An 18,692-nucleotide genomic window follows, 5' to 3' on the forward strand; every position below is an offset into this window, starting at 1 on the left:
CTGCCTGTTCATAGGAATTTTACAGCATAACAATATAGCCCCTACATCTAGAGCTCTTGTTTATATAGCCGATGACCACGTTCACATTGTTTCAACATTTCCGCATTACATTAAAGAGTAGGCCTATGCGTACTCCCCTTCGATCGTAAGCATTATCATCTACCGCGCGCTGAGATTTTTCTGCTTTGTCTACTGTTGACGGATTTGCTAGAGGGACTATGTCGCGCCGTTGTAACGTGATTACATTTAAGATCCATAAGATTGCGCTACATTCACCTGAAAAGGCTATAGATATAGTCTTTTATACAGGAAATGTGTATCAGAATAACAATGATCTAATAGTGAAATCCACTCTTCTAAACTATTGTGAAAGTTTTAATGCAACTCTGTAAATAGCTTTTTTTTTCTAATACCGTATACTGCACATTATTGTTTGGTTGTCTTTGTACAGTATTTCAATAAATAAACCGGTGTTGATAAGTCGTTCATTTAAGTGGAGGGCGGGATGATTTTGACCTTCTTTAGTCATTCGTCGTGCTTAAGGTCTGATCCGGGAAACCGCACTACGACTGGAACTGCGCTTTGTCGCGTCTAAATAACCCGCTCTTCTTTAAGAAAACCGCGAGGCGAGCAGTTTCTGACATCCATTAATTCACCTCATTTTTTCACAACCGCAAATGTTTTGTTTAGCATACATATTAGTTACATAGGTGTCACGCATGAAGTTTATAGTTATTTTAAATAATTATGATAGAGTTACAGGTTTAGGTTAGTGGGGTGCCTGTAAGCGGTGAAAACTTCGAGCATCGGAGACGACGGTGTTACTCAAACACCCCATAGCGTTATCTTTTAACAAACTATTGTATTGTGCGTTTCTAAGACAAAATCTGTAACAGCGTTCATTAATATGTTGAGATGAAAATAAACATACAAAACTTTATAATGAGCGTGAGTTCAATATAGCCTAACCAACAAATGTTTGTTCTAACGCTTTCGCACTAAAATTGCGAGATTTCCTGACTTTGCCGTGTTTAATGGATGCTAGATCTCATCACGCCGCAGCGAATTGTAAACCACACACTTCCTCATCGCATTATGCTAAGAAACTGCACATGGTTAAAGCTATTACACCATAAACTGTCTAAAGTTGTTAATGTACAAGCACAGTAAACTATTTCTACAAAAAATATCATTGCACTACTGTTTTTGCATATAATACATCATTCAACAATACTTTTGCACACTCATTCAACTATTTATTACCAGCCGTTCTCACGTTCCTGCTGTTCATAATGTATATATAATCCTTCATTGCTCCGTTCATAATGTACATACGATCCCTACATTGCATTCATATTTATATTCTGTACTCTGATCAATATCGTATATAGCAACTACGCTGTATAGTCTGCACATCATAGCTTTACTTACTCTGCACTTTTATGTATACAAAACACTATATTCTTGCACTTCTGGTTAGATGCTAACTGCATTTCATTAGCTCTGTACTTGTACTCTGCATAATGACAATAAAGTTGAATCTAATCTAAACAAGTACAATCGTACGCTTCCAGGACTCTGCTCATTCTTTCTGTTTCAATTTGTTTAAACGGACTTTCGCATTCTTATCTTATTTTCACCAACTAAGCGTTATTCCTAGGCCTCGCGGATTGTTTTCTAGTTTTGGCCCTCAAATTCTTTGTTCATACGTAGCGATATCTCTGTGAATTTGCTTGATTTCATAAAATATCTTTTACGCTATATCATTATCCTATCCTAGTTTATATCAGATACAAGTTTGTTTCTTCATATTTCTCGTAAGTCAAACCCCTAACCACGGCCCTTCACCCTCCTCCGCTTTTTGAGCGCAACACCCACAGCCTATTTTTTGGTAGAATGTACAGAAGATCCACCGCTACTTCCTCATGACTACGGCTAGTCTTTATCCCCTGTGAGCGGCTGACCTCATAAACTCTGCAGTTATCGCAGGTTTTCTTATGATCCGCGAACAAGGGTTTTACAGCGCAGTCGATGGAGTATCTATCAGTATCTACCTGGACTGACAGAATCGTCTTTGTCTGAAACTGACGCACTCTCAAATTTTCAAATAATAAGGCTTTGACGGATCTGAACCATTTGAAAAAACAAACAAACACTGGATCGTCGTGGATTTTAAAAAAAAAAACACTGGATCGTAGTGGATTTTAAGACGCTTGGTTTACTTCTTGGAACAAAATCTGAAAAGGATGTCCGCCACTACCAGCGCTGCTGCGGATGATCGAGTGGAGTGCGGCGGTGACGAAGGAAAGATGTGTCCTGTAAAAGCCAACATAGACTCTATGTTTAAACAATGTTACAGAGAGCAAATGATTGATCTGATGCATAAAATCATAGACGATGCGTCTGATCCGAATCATGATTGTACGACGGATTCCAAGCGCGTAACAAATCTCAAGAAAGAAATGGACGTTGTAAGAAGACTGAAAAATAACCCGTGGCCCGATTTGACAAGCTTGTATACGACCAGCAGGGCGCCGATTTGTGTAACGACCAGAAAAATTCTGTATGTGACGGCCGAATGTAGCGGCGAGATGTACATTAGCGAGACTCTCTGTCTGTGTACGTGCATAACGGATTTGTGTGTGATGTTAGTCGCTAAACATTACGGTTTCGCCATACCTGAAATTATTGAAACCGTCGTCGATTTCATAGTAGAACAAAACTTGAGGGCCTGCCGAGATTTTCTTTTCTGGCTAGATAACTTGTGATGTCATGTCATCCCTATTGTTTGTAATAACAATTTAATCACTTTCTTCATTACTTCATTGTAAATTCAACACTGTTTTGTTGAAATAAAAGTTTGAATCCTCTCATCGGATATTCTTTCTCAGAGTTCATTTTTTGGATTTTAATGATTTAGCACATTACAATGAGTATACTGTCGCGGATACTCTAACGGGGGTAGAATGGACGGGAGTAGATGTGCGAGAAATATGAAGAAACAAACTTGTATCTGATATAAACTAGGATAGGATAATGATATAGCGTAAAAGATATTTTATGAAATCAAGCAAATTCACAGAGATATCGCTACGTATGAACAAAGAATTTGAGGGCCAAAACTAGAAAACAATCCGCGAGGCCTAGGAATAACGCTTAGTTGGTGAAAATAAGATAAGAATGCGAAAGTCCGTTTAAACAAATTGAAACAGAAAGAATGAGCAGAGTCCTGGAAGCGTACGATTGTACTTGTTTAGATTAGATTCAACTTTATTGTCATTATGCAGAGTACAAGTACAGAGCTAATGAAATGCAGTTAGCATCTAACCAGAAGTGCAAGAATATAGTGTTTTGTATACATAAAAGTGCAGAGTAAGTAAAGCTATGATGTGCAGACTATACAGCGTAGTTGCTATATACGATATTGATCAGAGTACAGAATATAAATATGAATGCAATGTAGGGATCGTATGTACATTATGAACGGAGCAATGAAGGATTATATATACATTATGAACAGCAGGAACGTGAGAACGGCTGGTAATAAATAGTTGAATGAGTGTGCAAAAGTATTGTTGAATGATGTATTATATGCAAAAACAGTAGTGCAATGATATTTTTTGTAGAAATAGTTTACTGTGCTTGTACATTAACAACTTTAGACAGTTTATGGTGTAATAGCTTTAACCATGTGCAGTTTCTTAGCATAATGCGATGAGGAAGTGTGTGGTTTACAATTCGCTGCGGCGTGATGAGATCTAGCATCCATTAAACACGGCAAAGTCAGGAAATCTCGCAATTTTAGTGCGAAAGCGTTAGAACAAACATTTGTTGGTTAGGCTATATTGAACTCACGCTCATTATAAAGTTTTGTATGTTTATTTTCATCTCAACATATTAATGAACGCTGTTACAGATTTTGTCTTAGAAACGCACAATACAATAGTTTGTTAAAAGATAACGCTATGGGGTGTTTGAGTAACACCGTCGTCTCCGATGCTCGAAGTTTTCACCGCTTACAGGCACCCCACTAACCTAAACCTGTAACTCTATCATAATTATTTAAAATAACTATAAACTTCATGCGTGACACCTATGTAACTAATATGTATGCTAAACAAAACATTTGCGGTTGTGAAAAAATGAGGTGAATTAATGGATGTCAGAAACTGCTCGCCTCGCGGTTTTCTTAAAGAAGAGCGGGTTATTTAGACGCGACAAAGCGCAGTTCCAGTCGTAGTGCGGTTTCCCGGATCAGACCTTAAGCACGACGAATGACTAAAGAAGGTCAAAATCATCCCGCCCTCCACTTAAATGAACGACTTATCAACACCGGTTTATTTATTGAAATACTGTACAAAGACAACCAAACAATAATGTGCAGTATACGGTATTAGAAAAAAAAAGCTATTTACAGAGTTGCATTAAAACTTTCACAATAGTTTAGAAGAGTGGATTTCACTATTAGATCATTGTTATTCTGATACACATTTCCTGTATAAAAGACTATATCTATAGCCTTTTCAGGTGAATGTAGCGCAATCTTATGGATCTTAAATGTAATCACGTTACAACGGCGCGACATAGTCCCTCTAGCAAATCCGTCAACAGTAGACAAAGCAGAAAAATCTCAGCGCGCGGTAGATGATAATGCTTACGATCGAAGGGGAGTACGCATAGGCCTACTCTTTAATGTAATGCGGAAATGTTGAAACAATGTGAACGTGGTCATCGGCTATATAAACAAGAGCTCTAGATGTAGGGGCTATATTGTTATGCTGTAAAATTCCTATGAACAGGCAGTGTATGTTTGACCGCAGTGTCAACAGATCGGTCGACTATCTCTGGTAAAAATAAATAAACAAATAAAATTATACATGTTTACGAGTCACACATTGACAATTTTTTGTCTTATGTGACCATTACAGCTAAAATCACTGAATTATGAAATGCAAAAGTGTGTACGGCATTTTTCTATAACCGTTACAAAAGTGAGAACGTCGTAGTTCTCAAATGTGTTTGTATTACAACGGTAGCCCATCTAACAAATCTGGAGAAGTGGAGAAGCAAAGATGTTTAGCACATACACTAGAGATGTTGCTTTATTTGAATCGAAGAAGATGGCCGTAGGAACTGATAACATTCTTTAATGTCGTCGTGTTGTGTTTTGTCAAAATAATAAAAAAGTTTGGGCAAATGTTTAATAATTTTTCTTAAATGAATAGAATACGCTCACCCCGCTCTCTTTCCCACGCGAGAGTTAGCATGAACTTACAGGAGTCTTAAAACAAAATGTGAATTGTGTCATCCGCTATCCGAAAACGATGAGTAAATCTAACGGAGTAATAAAAATATAATTTACAAATCAACATTTAACCAAAAAAAAAAAAAAATACTTTAACAATTGTATTCTGAATTCTATATGCGTTGTAAACGTTAGTTTTCTTGCTATACTCTCTTTCTTAGTGGTTTGGTCGCTCAAATACACAAAAGGTTATGGATAAAATGTATCTCACAAGAGAGTGGAAACTTTAACGAGTGTACCGTTTGATTTGTTTAGGTTGTAATAGTTTTAAGGGCAAAACAGCTAGACTTCATTTTTGCTTCGATGCTTCATGCGATCACACTTTTGGACAGACACAAAGTTGCGGTACAAGAAATATCTCAAAGAGAAAAACTGTAACTTAATTTCTTAATTTTTCATTTATTCCTATTACGATGACGCCGCACAAAGATCGCATAAAAACGTACGGTCCGACAAAAAAATTGTGAACGGCCGTCCAAAATCTTGATAGGGCTAAATCTCGAGGTGTAAGAAAAATGTGATTTACAAAACTTCGGGATTCTTAGATGTGAAACACCCTTGACATAATCTGTTGGCATCTACAAAACAGTCAAAGCGTATGTTTTCTGTTCTAGGTAAGAACATTTACACCGAGTGTTATAGGCCGGGTAAATAATTTGAAAATAGTATTTCTATCGAATGAGAAAAGTTCAGCGTACATTGAAAAAATTTTCTGATGTAGAAATTATGTTTCTGCCAAACACATCCAAAGAGAAAGAGTTTTCTACTCGTGTAAGAAAAGCACTCGGGTGGATAAATTATATGAAGAGACGATGACGGTCATCGGTTATTTAAAAAATAGCCTTGCTTTAGTGACACACAATGTGTTTAAACTACAGGATAGAAGGATGGGGATACTGTAAAATACAACTATAAACTTTAAGAAAAGTTAACTTTCATTACACTATTGTAAAGGGATCTTACAGTAGGCTAAATGAAAAGCACTACGTAATAAGGCTGAAGGGCAAACAACTGATGGAAAAAACACGTTGGGGGATACTGTCGGTTAAATATATTGTTTTAAATAAGGATTTAAATATAATATGGATAGTACTTTTAATACAAAACATATAAAATAGAACTACAGCCTGTTAGATGTACAGGCGGTCATTTTAATATTTTTGCTTTTAAATGGAGGTATTTTGGGACGGCTAAGCAGAGGGCCTGCAAATGTCTTTCCTGCTCTGTGTCTGAAAGTAGCGTAGATATGTGAAAGGTTTACGACCGTAGCAACGCACATAAATTACATCTCTAGGACGCGTGGGTCTTTCCTGAACCATCTTTAATGGTTGAATACGATCGAGGGTCTTTCTTCTAAAAGATAAAGCAACTTCATCTAAACTTCACAGTCTATACTGTGACAAACAAACAAGCTCCTCAGCATAGATTTAAAGCAAAATCAATATTTTAAGTTTTATTTTTAAAAAACATACAGAAATACTTTGGCTTCATGTTTCATTGTGTGTGTGTGTGTGAGAGAGAGAGAGAGAGAGGGAGAGAGAGAGAGAGAGAGAGAGAGAGAGAGTGTGTGTGAGAGAGAGAGGGGGGGGGGGAGAGAGTGTGTGTGTGTGTGTGTGTGTGTGTGGGTGTGAGGGAGAGAGAGATAGAGAGAGAGAGAGAGAGAGAGATGGTATGAAAACTTTGAAAATGGTGCTAAAAATAAGAACTTTAAAGAATCTAAAGTGATTAATGCATGACGCATCTAATATAATATAATCATATATATGATATATGATATAATATGATATAAATAATTTTTTATTATATAATATTATATAAAAATATAAAATATTTTAGGTAATATATATCATCATTTTGTTGAATTAAGAATCAACGGACATCAGATGTACCGGGGGTACTGATTATTAAAAAACATTACATTAATGTTAGCTTTGAAATAATGTACACCATTGACTTAGATCATGCGGTCTGGAACTCCACCCTCGCCTGCGCGGGGTGTGTGTGTGAAGCAGCCCCTCGGGTCTCACATACATTTCACTACGAGGACCTGTGAGATTCTGTTTATGATTTAATCATTTTTATTTTATTTTTTAAGTCGTATTATTTTATTTTGGGGATATTTCATTCATGTTTGGACATCTCTCACCGGTCTAAAACTGTAAGGGATAATTTTTTATATGTATCATCAGAAATGTTTATTGTATATATACTATGCTATCACATTTAAAATAAGTTATCTTTAAAAAAAAAAGAAGAGTATGGTGTGTTTTATAAGTTTGATTAACTTAAATGTTGAATACCTTTTTTTGTTTAATGAATTGCTTTAGTAGCCCGATGTCATTATATAATTATTTATTTCCATATTCTTTAACCCCTGGAGTCTGAGTGGGTTTTGGGGACTGGAGATATTTTGACACCCCTCAGACGTTGGTGTTTTTCATTATCCTAAAACGTATTAGTGGTTAAAAGTCTGAATATCCATAATATGTGATCAGCATGATTGTACATGTCTGTAATTTTGAGAAGGCTGCGTTTATGATTAGTTTTTGTTTAAAATATGTTTAAAATGTGTTTGTATATGTTGTATAAGTATTGATTGAACACATGATTAAAAAATGAATGATAAATGATTTGCTTTGGTTTAGTAACATGTCTCTTACTGCGATGTGTTTTATAAGTTTGATAAACAAGTTTAAAATGTATGTTCCGGTTTAGTAACATGCCGTCATATATAATTTAATATTGTTTAAAATAGAGATAAGTCTCTTTTTAACTCGATATGTCCACGCGTATGTCCGCTTGTTTATATGGTTTATCAGAATACTAATTTGTATAGCGCCGTGGATATTATAGTGATATAACAAGGTACGTGTGGCTTATGATGAAATTTATAGGCTAGTCATAATTCAGATCGCTTAAAAGTGTACGTGCATGCAGCATTTTATTGTATGGTGGTACTGTAGGTGTACGGTTAAAATAAATAATTAAACAGCTTTTTGAAAAAGATATGATATAAAGATGGATATAAAAGGTTTTAAATATAATATAGAAAATGTCTTGCAACAAATAATGTGAAATGAATTTAACTGAATTGTGTCAATGACACGTCCGGGTTCCTCAATAGACCATATTCTTCATTCTGTTCAATTATATATTTTTTCCCCGATCCTGGTAAAATGTATATTTTTAGTGATGAACAAAACTAATGTAAATGTTTTGTTTGTGAATGTATAGTGTGTTTATATTCATTAAAAGAAGAAAATAAGACTTGGAGACGAATGTGTGTACACAGGCATTAGAGGGAGAGAGAGGGAGAGAGAGAGGGGTAACAGAGATGCTAGCCACGCACCGACCGTAATTCATAGGTGAACCGTCAGAAAACTGTCAAAAACATGGTACTCCCGCGTGAGATACGTTTGGTTTTAATTAAAAAATGGCTTTGAAGATATTATGATTTTGTAGTAAATTCCGACGAGTGTGCACTGTGGCGTGCAAACACAGACGCTGGATCAAAGGTGTGTGAAAACATCTCTTTTTCTGCTCTCTAAAAAAAAAAAAGGAAAAAAAGATCTTGTTTTATCTGAAACAGTCGGTTTCAGTATATTTTTTTTATACAGTTTAATTTATAACCTTTTTTTTAAAAGAACAGAATGTTTTTTCAACCTTAGTTAAATTGTTTTTAGATTATGTATATTATATAAATGTGAAATAATTAAAATGTGTTTTAGATTATATAAATTATATAATGTTTTATATATATAAATGTGAAATAATTAAAATGTATTTTCAATCTTTAATTGTTTGAGATTATATAAATTATATAATGTTTTATATATATAAAATGTAGAACACACCGATCCCATTTATACACCGCTCATAAACGTGATGGGAGGGGGGAGAAGCCGTATATCCACACACACACACACATAACCGTATAACTGTGATAAACTTCAAACAAGCTAACTGACACAAACTTCAAACAAGCTAACTGACACAAACTTCAAACAAGTTATCTGGCACAGACTTCAAACAAACTAACGGTCAATAGGGTAAAACTTTCTGTCAAAACCGCATGATCGATGATTGGGGAGTCTTTCATATACCGTTTTAATTTAGAACTAACAGGTCAATAGGGTAAAACTTTCTGTCACAACCGCATGATCGATGCGTGAGGAGTCTTTCATCTTCCGTTTAAACTAGCCGTCACAACCATGATTTAGAACTAACTAGGTCAATAGGGTAAAACTTTCTGTCAAAACCGCATGATCGATGCTTGGAAAGGTCATAGGTTAACCCTTGAAGTCGGAAAGTTCCGCCCATCCATCATAAGGTTACCGGAAGTTCAACCTGTCAAAAGGTCAAAGGTCAAAGTCATAAATCATCATGACAGAAGCTGCATTATAATAACTACTACCATATTTTCTATCATACCTGTAAAAATGTTCTTCCTCAGTATTTTAGTACAAATGTTTAAAGATTCTTAAATCAAGATGCATTTATTTGACACAAAATGACAAGATAAGTTGATCAAAATAAAGTCATTTCATGACTATAACAAGAACAAATATCTGCCAATGGGCTCAGAAAATCGACAGATGTTAATTTTGTTCAATTTCTCAGGAACAAGATTTTATATCTTTATATTGCATCACAAATAAATGTATGTTGATTTAAGGATGTTTCAATATTTGTATTCATAAACAAAACAAAAAATCTTTGTGTACAAAAAGTATTCTTGTCGCTCCATAACGTTACAGATGAACCACTGATGGCAGATGGACTCTTCTGATGATGCTTTTCATACTTTCCTGGACCTTGACACTGTTATTTACTTGGCAGTCTATGGGACTGAAGCCTACAGGTTTTTATCCAAAATATCTTAAATTGTGTTCCGAAGGCGAAATAAGCTTTTACAGGTTTGGAACGACATGGGGGTGATTAATGACAAAATTTAAATTTTTGTGAGGAGTAACCATTTAAGAGATAATACATCCAATATGATATCATTCCATTTCTTTCGCAACTGTTTAGTTTTTCACTTAAGACATAACGACCATTTTTTCAAGGATACTTTCAAGCTGACAATTTTGTATGTATTTGTCATTTCAAGAGCAAGAACAGACAAAACTCAATTCGGTGTTTAAGGGCTGTAGACACAGCTCTCAGTATGCACACTGTATGCACCAAACAGCGCACGTGTGCTGAATTAAGCTTTTCATGTCTTTTTGTGCTTGTATGTTTAAAATGGTGAGGTGTATTTGTTCGTTCAGGCATGGGAGGAAGCGAAGAAGAGCTCGGTTTGTTGTTTGCATGGCTCTCCTTGTACACTGAACTCTGCGCGTGAACTCTCAGTTGAGTTTTTCCACGTTTTCTGTTTGAATACTTTAAACTGTTTTGAATGTTTAAATTGGCAAGGATTAAAACACGTGCAAATGATAAGCTTTTGTGACGATACGCAGGCTGTCTTTTTACACTGGCCTCAGTTTTTACACTTGCATTTGATTAATTGCTATTAATTGCAGACAATAATGCATTTATTCGCGATTAAAAAAAAAATAATGTTGCCCAGCACTAATATATATATTTGTGTGTGTGTGTGTGTGTGTGTGTGTGTGTGCGTTTTTTTTTTTCTTAATGCCACGACTTTAAGATATCTTACTCAAATTTAAGAACTTTTAAATGATTTAATTTGCGCAAATTAAAGAGATTTTTAAGACCTGAAGAAACCCAGCTAAGCATTAAAAGTTCAATATGTAACATCCCATAGTCGGTGCTATAAAAATAATATCTAAAATTGTGCAGAGAGGTATGTTAATACTTTTCTCAAACTGATAAGACAAATGGATTTCACATAGCAGATTATAAAAATGGTAGAAAAACTCCAGATTTAGAGACCGGAGTAATCAAACAGATTTGAGAAGAAACCACCTAGAACTCCTCAGACTAGCAACACCAGAGAAAACAGAACAGAACAGCTACAGTATGTGCTTAAAAGCAGTCAGAAAACCTTTTTACTCCTGACAGTGGCTTCTCCAAAGATGCAGTGCAAGATCATGCACTTAATGGCATTATATTGCATAAATATCACCATAACCCAGTTCTAAAGTACAGCAGAAGAATTACAAAGGCATACTGTGTAAAAATCCTACATTATTATTAAGAATTTTATGGTACAATGTTCTTTTTAGGTCATTTATGGCTTCTCTGTAGAGAGAAGAACAGAGTTCCTCACCTGCAGGGCAGCAGGGCTTACCTTATCATCTGCTCTTTTGTCAGAGCGCTTTCTTTTTCCATTTCTTTCATTCTGAATATTCTTATTCACCCTGAGGGTTAGAAATGGAGAGAGCTTTTATAAGTTCACCAGAGGATGGATGAAGCTTGAGTGGGTTTTCTCAAGCTGTTAGATAAAAGTGACAGTATCTGCTCTAGAAGGCTCTGAGGTTTGAACTGTAAAAACTTTACTGGAAGTCTATTTTCTATGGAAACCAGTTTTCATCTCAGAGTAAAAAAGTTGAAATGAAATTTTGAGATAACATTTTACATAAGAATTTAATTATATTAAATATTAATTATAGTATTTATATTAAATATATTATATTTCCCATAGTGAGATATTAAATTGCAAATCTTATATTAAATTGAGAAATACTTTGTGTTATTTTCAATAAAATTGCAAAAAAAAAAATAGTGGATATAAAGTCCTACTGTAAAATATAAATTTGCAACTAAAAGAAATACAATTTATGAGAAAGGTGCAATTGCAAGAAAACATTTACAAGTTGTGGAATACAGTCACATTGTGAGATATAAAATCACTATTATGAGAAAGTATTAAACACAAAAACTGTGATATATATAAATGACATAATAGTGACATATAGTCACACTTTTTTTTGAGGCCAAAAATAGTTTCCATTTTTAAATAAATAAATAAAACAAATAAATCCATAAAGCAACCAATAAAACAAAGAACAACAATAGATGTGACTACTCTCATCCTGTTAATGAATATGCAGCTATTCTTCTCTTTTCTTTGTTTTCTTTTCACAGTATCAATTCATGCTCAAGTAATTTAGTGACTGTAATCTCTCATCCCCAGCTGTAATTTGTTTACACGATGTAACAAAACCATCCAAACCTAATGACAGAACATCAACAGTGTTTACACACCACAACTACCCTGTGCTGTGACAAAAACAAATGAGCGGCCATCATGGAGCTTTGGTGGGCTTTGTCAGCTTCTAATTACATTATACAAAACAATTACATTATATTATAAAATCCACTTTTTTAAAGATTTATTTTTGCCATTTTTATTATGATAGGACAGATCATAACTGACAGGAAGTGAAGTAGGAGAGAGATGGTGTGGGATCGGGAAAGGCCCTCGGGTCTGGATTCGAACTTGGGACATCATATTTTAGATGTTAAAACTGAAATGCCGTTAAAATGCATGCTTTCAGTGCAATATTCATGATCATCAAAACCAAACAGATGTTTTTTGTATCTGAGGCACAGCACACAGCGCTCTATTCTGGCAAAAGAGGGCGGGGAAGCAGCACCTAATTTGCATTTAAAGAGACATGCAAAAAAACAGTTTGCTTCCACTCAAAACAGGCATTTTCAAAATGATATAATAAATTATCTGTGGGGTATTTTGAGCTAAAACTTCACAGAAAAATGTTGGGGATACCTTAGACTTATCTTACATCTTGCAAAAAGGGGAATAATATGTGCCCTTTCATGGAATATTTCACCCAAAATGAAATCCTGTCATTTACTCAACCTCAAATGTCTGATTATTATGTTTTTTGTCTGTACAATGAAAGACAGTGGGAACTAATGTAGTTTAAACACCACATGGTATGTTAACAAGTACTAATTTTCATCAGTCAAAATGACTCCAATCTGTTTTAGATTCTGAAACTTCATTTATGTATCCTGAATGAAACTACATTGACCATTAATAACTAAAGAAATTCACTGCACTATTGTCACTCGAGCTACTAAGAGTATAATTGTGTTTTGGAATAACATGACATTTTTAATTTTTGGTTTAACTATCACTGTAAGTGTCAAATGTCTGTGGTGTGTCAAGACTATCAATGTGTTGTGGTGTTGCTGAGCATCAGCCTGTAACGGCACATCCCTGGGTCATCCATCCCATCTCTGGTTTCACTCTATATGTATCTCTCTAACAGCTGTTTAAACTCTTGTTAATATTTGCTGAATATGTGAATCAATTTGTATAAATATTCATGCGGGGTCAGATGCATATACTCAACCTTGACCTGCTCATACTCCTTGCTTCCCTCACTAACATAGACAGTCACTGATCTAACTGTTACGCTTTTCTGAGTTAAAAAAAAGTCAGTTAATCGCAGAGATGTAACTCAGCATCCACAACACTGTCAAAATTACAGTATTTTTCACAATTTCCTGTGCTGAGGCACCAATTCACATGAATCAGATGAAAATTTTACATTTCAGTTTGCTTTGTCGGCCTGGGGAGCTCGGACATAATGAAAAATCAAAGAGAAAGATGAAAACAGGCAAAACAATTTTCTTTCGAGCTTGTTTACTTTGCTTGAAAGCAGCGGTTCATGAGATGACTGGCTGGCTCCAGCTCCTTTATCCAGAGGTTTGGAGAACACCAGAGATCGACGCTGGACAGATGACAGAGATTTACTCGTGTCCTCTGAGTGAGTTAAGGCCATCGTGGCTTCGTAATCAGAGGTTTGATTTGTCCTTGGACAGAGTAAGAATCACGCGCACACTCACATCTCTACCGCAGCGCCGCATGAGGATGTGTGGAGAAACACGCACATTCACAACACACCCACACACAAACATACTGACAAGCGCAAACATGCATGATCGAATTCTGCCCACAGCTATCTGAACATGGTCTATATTAAAACATAGATCACACACAATTGTCCACGGACATAGTGAAGGTCTTTCACTTAAAGTCAACTTGAAATCAAACTCGACATTGTTTACTTCGTCTCTAGTCTTATTGTGAATGATTCTTCTGTGCACGTTATTCCAAAGAAAAAAAGATTTGCCTACATAATCTTTCATTAAAATGCAGCAACTTGCTCTTGTAATAACTCTGGTGTCCTGCTGGTGTTTTTATACAGCAGCCAAACAGCTATTTAGGCTTTTTTTTTTTTTTTTTTTTTAGCAAACTCACAAGTGCAATTCTTGGTATGTAACAGCCACTTGTCAAAATCCAATTTAAACCAAAATACACTACCAGACAAACATTCCAAAGAAATAAGATTAGCTTTTATGCTCATTAAGGCTGCAATTAATAAATAAAAAAATACTTTCTTTTGTTTAATATTATTTCAATTTAACATTTTATTAAGCTTGTGTATTTGAATATATTTTCAAATATATGACTGAATTATGAATATAATAATAAAAATAAATTTTCAGCATCATTACTCCAGTCTTCAGTGTCACATGATCCTTCATACAGTATATCATTCTAATGTTTTGATTTGTTGCAATTATTATTAATCATTATTAGAAATCAGTTATTAATAATTATTAATAATGAATTTATAACGACATTTTAATAACATTTTACAATATTACCATTTCCTACTCCAGTTTTCAGATAAATAAATGCAGTCTTGGTGTACATAAGAGACTTCTTTCCAAAAACATGAAAACCACGTAACTATTCCGAACCTTTGAACAATAAAACATATACATTTTCTGTTGTAAGTTACAGAAAATAGTAGAAAAATAATGTAATGAAGGATGATACACCAAAACAAATTAATGAGAAAACGTAACAATTGTAATAATATGTAAATCATTTCATAAAGTAAATGTATATACCAGTCTATAGATGACTCGGATCCCTCATTCAATATAAGTCTAGATAGTTTCACCTGTCCGTCAGGTAAAAATCTCAAGTCACTTATTAAATAACAAAACAAGAATCATTCATGTCTGTTTCACACCACATTTTAATACTAAAGTATATTAAAAGGTGGTTTAATCGCCAACTAAGTATGAGCAATAGTACTATGGTTGCTTATCCTAGTAAACATCACTAATTATTGACTGTTCCCTGGATGACAGACCCTTGTATACTGGTGTGGGTTCTGCTATTGTTAAGTAGTAGCTATTGTACTGTAAAGCCCTCTGGCACATTGAGGCATGTCCGCATTCTTCCTCTGTGCCTACAGAGCCATGATTAGCATCCTGACAGAGATAAGGAGCCGGTGTTGATGCTCCTGCGGGGCAGACACACATCACGCTAAGCTTGAATGACAGTCGGGACCACTGGTGACCGTTCCACCCCCTCAGCCCAAACACACACACTGCGTCCCTCATTCTCTATCACTTATTACTTCTCACCTCCTATCTTCAGGCTCTCCGTCACTTCTGCCTCTGCAATCACATACACAAATTGGTACAATATAAACTGACAGGGGTGTGACGGAGAGACAGATAGAGAGAGGGGGACACCTTCTCCATTTCTATAATAAACAAATTTAAACTTAAAATGAAGGAAATACTTCAAAAACTAAGTCACACCTCAAGCGTATCCTAAATTGTTCGAAAAATGTAAAATGCATTAGTGCAGGTAAGGTTTGATGTTAATAGGTGCATTTAAAAATAGATGCAAAAGGTTTTTGTTACAACTGCTTCAAACAGAGATCTGACCGCATCATCATCCAATCTGTATGGAATGAAATGAAGAAACAGAACAAACTGAGACAAACTAAGTGCAGAAGAAGAACTGTCTCCAAGATGCTTCAAGAGACCTACCTGCAAAGCTACCTGTAAAACAAGTGCACTGTGCAAAAAGCTGCTTTAAACTCTAGGGATGATTACACAAAATTTAGTTTTTTGTTTTCATTTAGATTGAATTTAGTTAATAGAAGTTAATTGATAAATCAAATATATTCATGATATTATTTTTGAAAGCATCCTCACTTTACAGGATTTTACACAAGTGCCTAAAACAACTGCAGCACTGTAGATTTTCAGGTAGATTTCTGCAGACGTTGCCACAGTTCTTCTGGATGTAGTCTGTCTCAGTTTGTTCTGTTTCTTCATGATATTTTCTATAGGTTTGTAAATGTAATTTCTGATATTTCCTACTGACACCTTAAAGCAAAAGATAGAAATAACTGACTAAACACCTTTTTTAGCTGATGCAAATACTAGTGTTCTAATAATTTTGACCACCACTAGATGCAAAAATGATATACAAATACAAAAATACATCTGGAAAAGAGTTCACAGTGCATTTTTCTAAATGTGTATTTAATAGTTTGATTTCAAAATTAAATTTGAAACGTAAGTCAATCCAAAAGTCATAATGCTGTAAAATGCAGAGATACACAGCCATTTATAGTAGTTGTTTGGTATTTTTGTTGATAATTTCATTAACACTTAATATCACACATAGGTAAGGTAAAAGTAGCTAAAGTTCAGAAAACTGCCTCTCATTCCTGTTCCTTACTGATTCAACAAATGAGATTTTTCCAAACTGCCACCTTTAGTTTTGGAGGATCTCATCTCATCATCTCTGGGGTGCATGTGAAGCCTAGTCTAAATTTTAAACTAATATAAAAAAATTGCAAAACTTAAAGGACCATAAAAAACCCCACTTAAATATTTGGAATATGTCTGGAGTTGGAATAAAAGAAGGAATTTAACATCAAAATAACTGCACACATCATCTTTAAACAGCTATGTCAATAAAGTATTTGCGTCCTTGGCAGAGTGGATATCTTGTCTTCATCAAGAATCTTTTAAAACCTAACAGGGAACACAGTGAAAGACAAATATAGTCATTCACTCTCACTTTCTCTCTCTCTCTCTCTCTCTCACACACACACACACACACACACAAACACACACACACACACACACACACACACACACACACACACACACACACACACACACACACACACACACACACACACACACACACACAGCCTCATTATCTGCGACATGCATAGGTAGGATTAGCTCTTGAAGTTTCATTACCTCGCTTAAGTCTACCAAAGTGCGATTTTTCTTACTCCTAGAGGGTCCTTCTTTTCCTTATCAGCATTTCTTCACACTTCTCTACCTGTCCACACAGCTATGCTTTATCTTAAGCTATGCAAATGCACAAAACATGCTAAAACACGCTTAAATGTTTTAAAGAGTTTAAAAGCATACAAATTGAATAATAATACAAAAAAAAACACAATAAATCACAGATCAATCAAATCAGCTGGTGGTCCGGCCACCACCTTCACCTCAGCTCAGTCAGAGACCTCATGCGACACTGCATTTTTGTTGACACCTCGTAAAAAAGTGAACTCACAGTCACTGCAGCGTGAAAGCATCAGCCTGCAGTGGATTAGCACTAGTCTGTACAATTTGAGAATGACTAACCCGAAGCAACCAATAAGAATTAACTAAGCAGCAATCGTTTAATCCAACTCTGATTTACATTGGCTGAGGAGGCTTTGATCTGTTCAACTTCTTTATGATTGGACACAAGTGGTATGTGGTATTGCCTAGTGTGCCTTACTATCTTCTATATTCAGTATGTCAGGCCCGAGGCACTAGCTGTCCCAGTTATGACACACATTTACATGTACTGCAATGAATTACAGCATCAAAGTCGCAACATATTGAAGAGGAGCTAGCAGGAGAAAGAGCATGTGTGGGTAGTTAGGTGTTCAAAAGAGAGAAAAAAAGTGTCATGTTAAAGGGCGAAATAGGATTGCAGATGAATATCGAAAGAGAAGACTGAATGAAAGGAAAGAATGATCTGAGTTATCCAAGGAGCATCAAGTGCACTTGATTTTAGAGAAACCTATTAGCTGTTATAAAGTAGTCTAAACTAAAATATGAACCTTTTTTTAGCTGCGTGCAAAAATAACATTTGGCAACTACAAAAAATCTACACAAAACAGCAGGTTAGGTCAATGTTTATGTTCTTTCCTTCTTGTAAATTGATAAAATGATAAAGTGTGCAATGATTTTAAGCTGATTACTCCTTCTTGAAGGTCTTGCAATATCTGAATTTCTTCATTAAAGATTAAAAATAATTGGACTATCCACAGACGTTGGGTACTTAAAAGTATGCATGCTTCGATTTAATCTGCACACAGTGAGCAGAAAGTGAAATGTACACACGTCACACCTGTTCTACATAAGCCACAAAATACAATACATGCACATGCACACACACATAAAATAAAGTGCATGCTTTCTTTTTTGGTGGGGAAAAGGCTGTAGGTTGGGTTGTGAAACGTATGACATGTCCCTTGGGAACAAGGTTTGGAACACTCGGCTACATGAAAAGGAAATTAAAGTGCAGCACAGACAGGTTTGCGAGAACTGCTCTGTC

The 18,692-nt window shown here is 35.3% G+C and overlaps 1 protein-coding gene across 1 annotated transcript in view; it reads right to left on the reverse strand.

Annotated features, from left to right (window-relative positions):
- LOC113113766 (BTB/POZ domain-containing protein KCTD8-like) overlaps positions 1–18,692 on the reverse strand; it is a 43,463-nt gene that overhangs the window by 23,450 nt on the left and 1,321 nt on the right. The gene's annotated exons all lie outside the window — the stretch shown is intronic.

The sequence above is a fragment of the Carassius auratus genome, chromosome 14, assembly GCF_003368295.1.
Source record: "Carassius auratus strain Wakin chromosome 14, ASM336829v1, whole genome shotgun sequence".
NCBI lineage: Eukaryota > Metazoa > Chordata > Actinopteri > Cypriniformes > Cyprinidae > Carassius > Carassius auratus.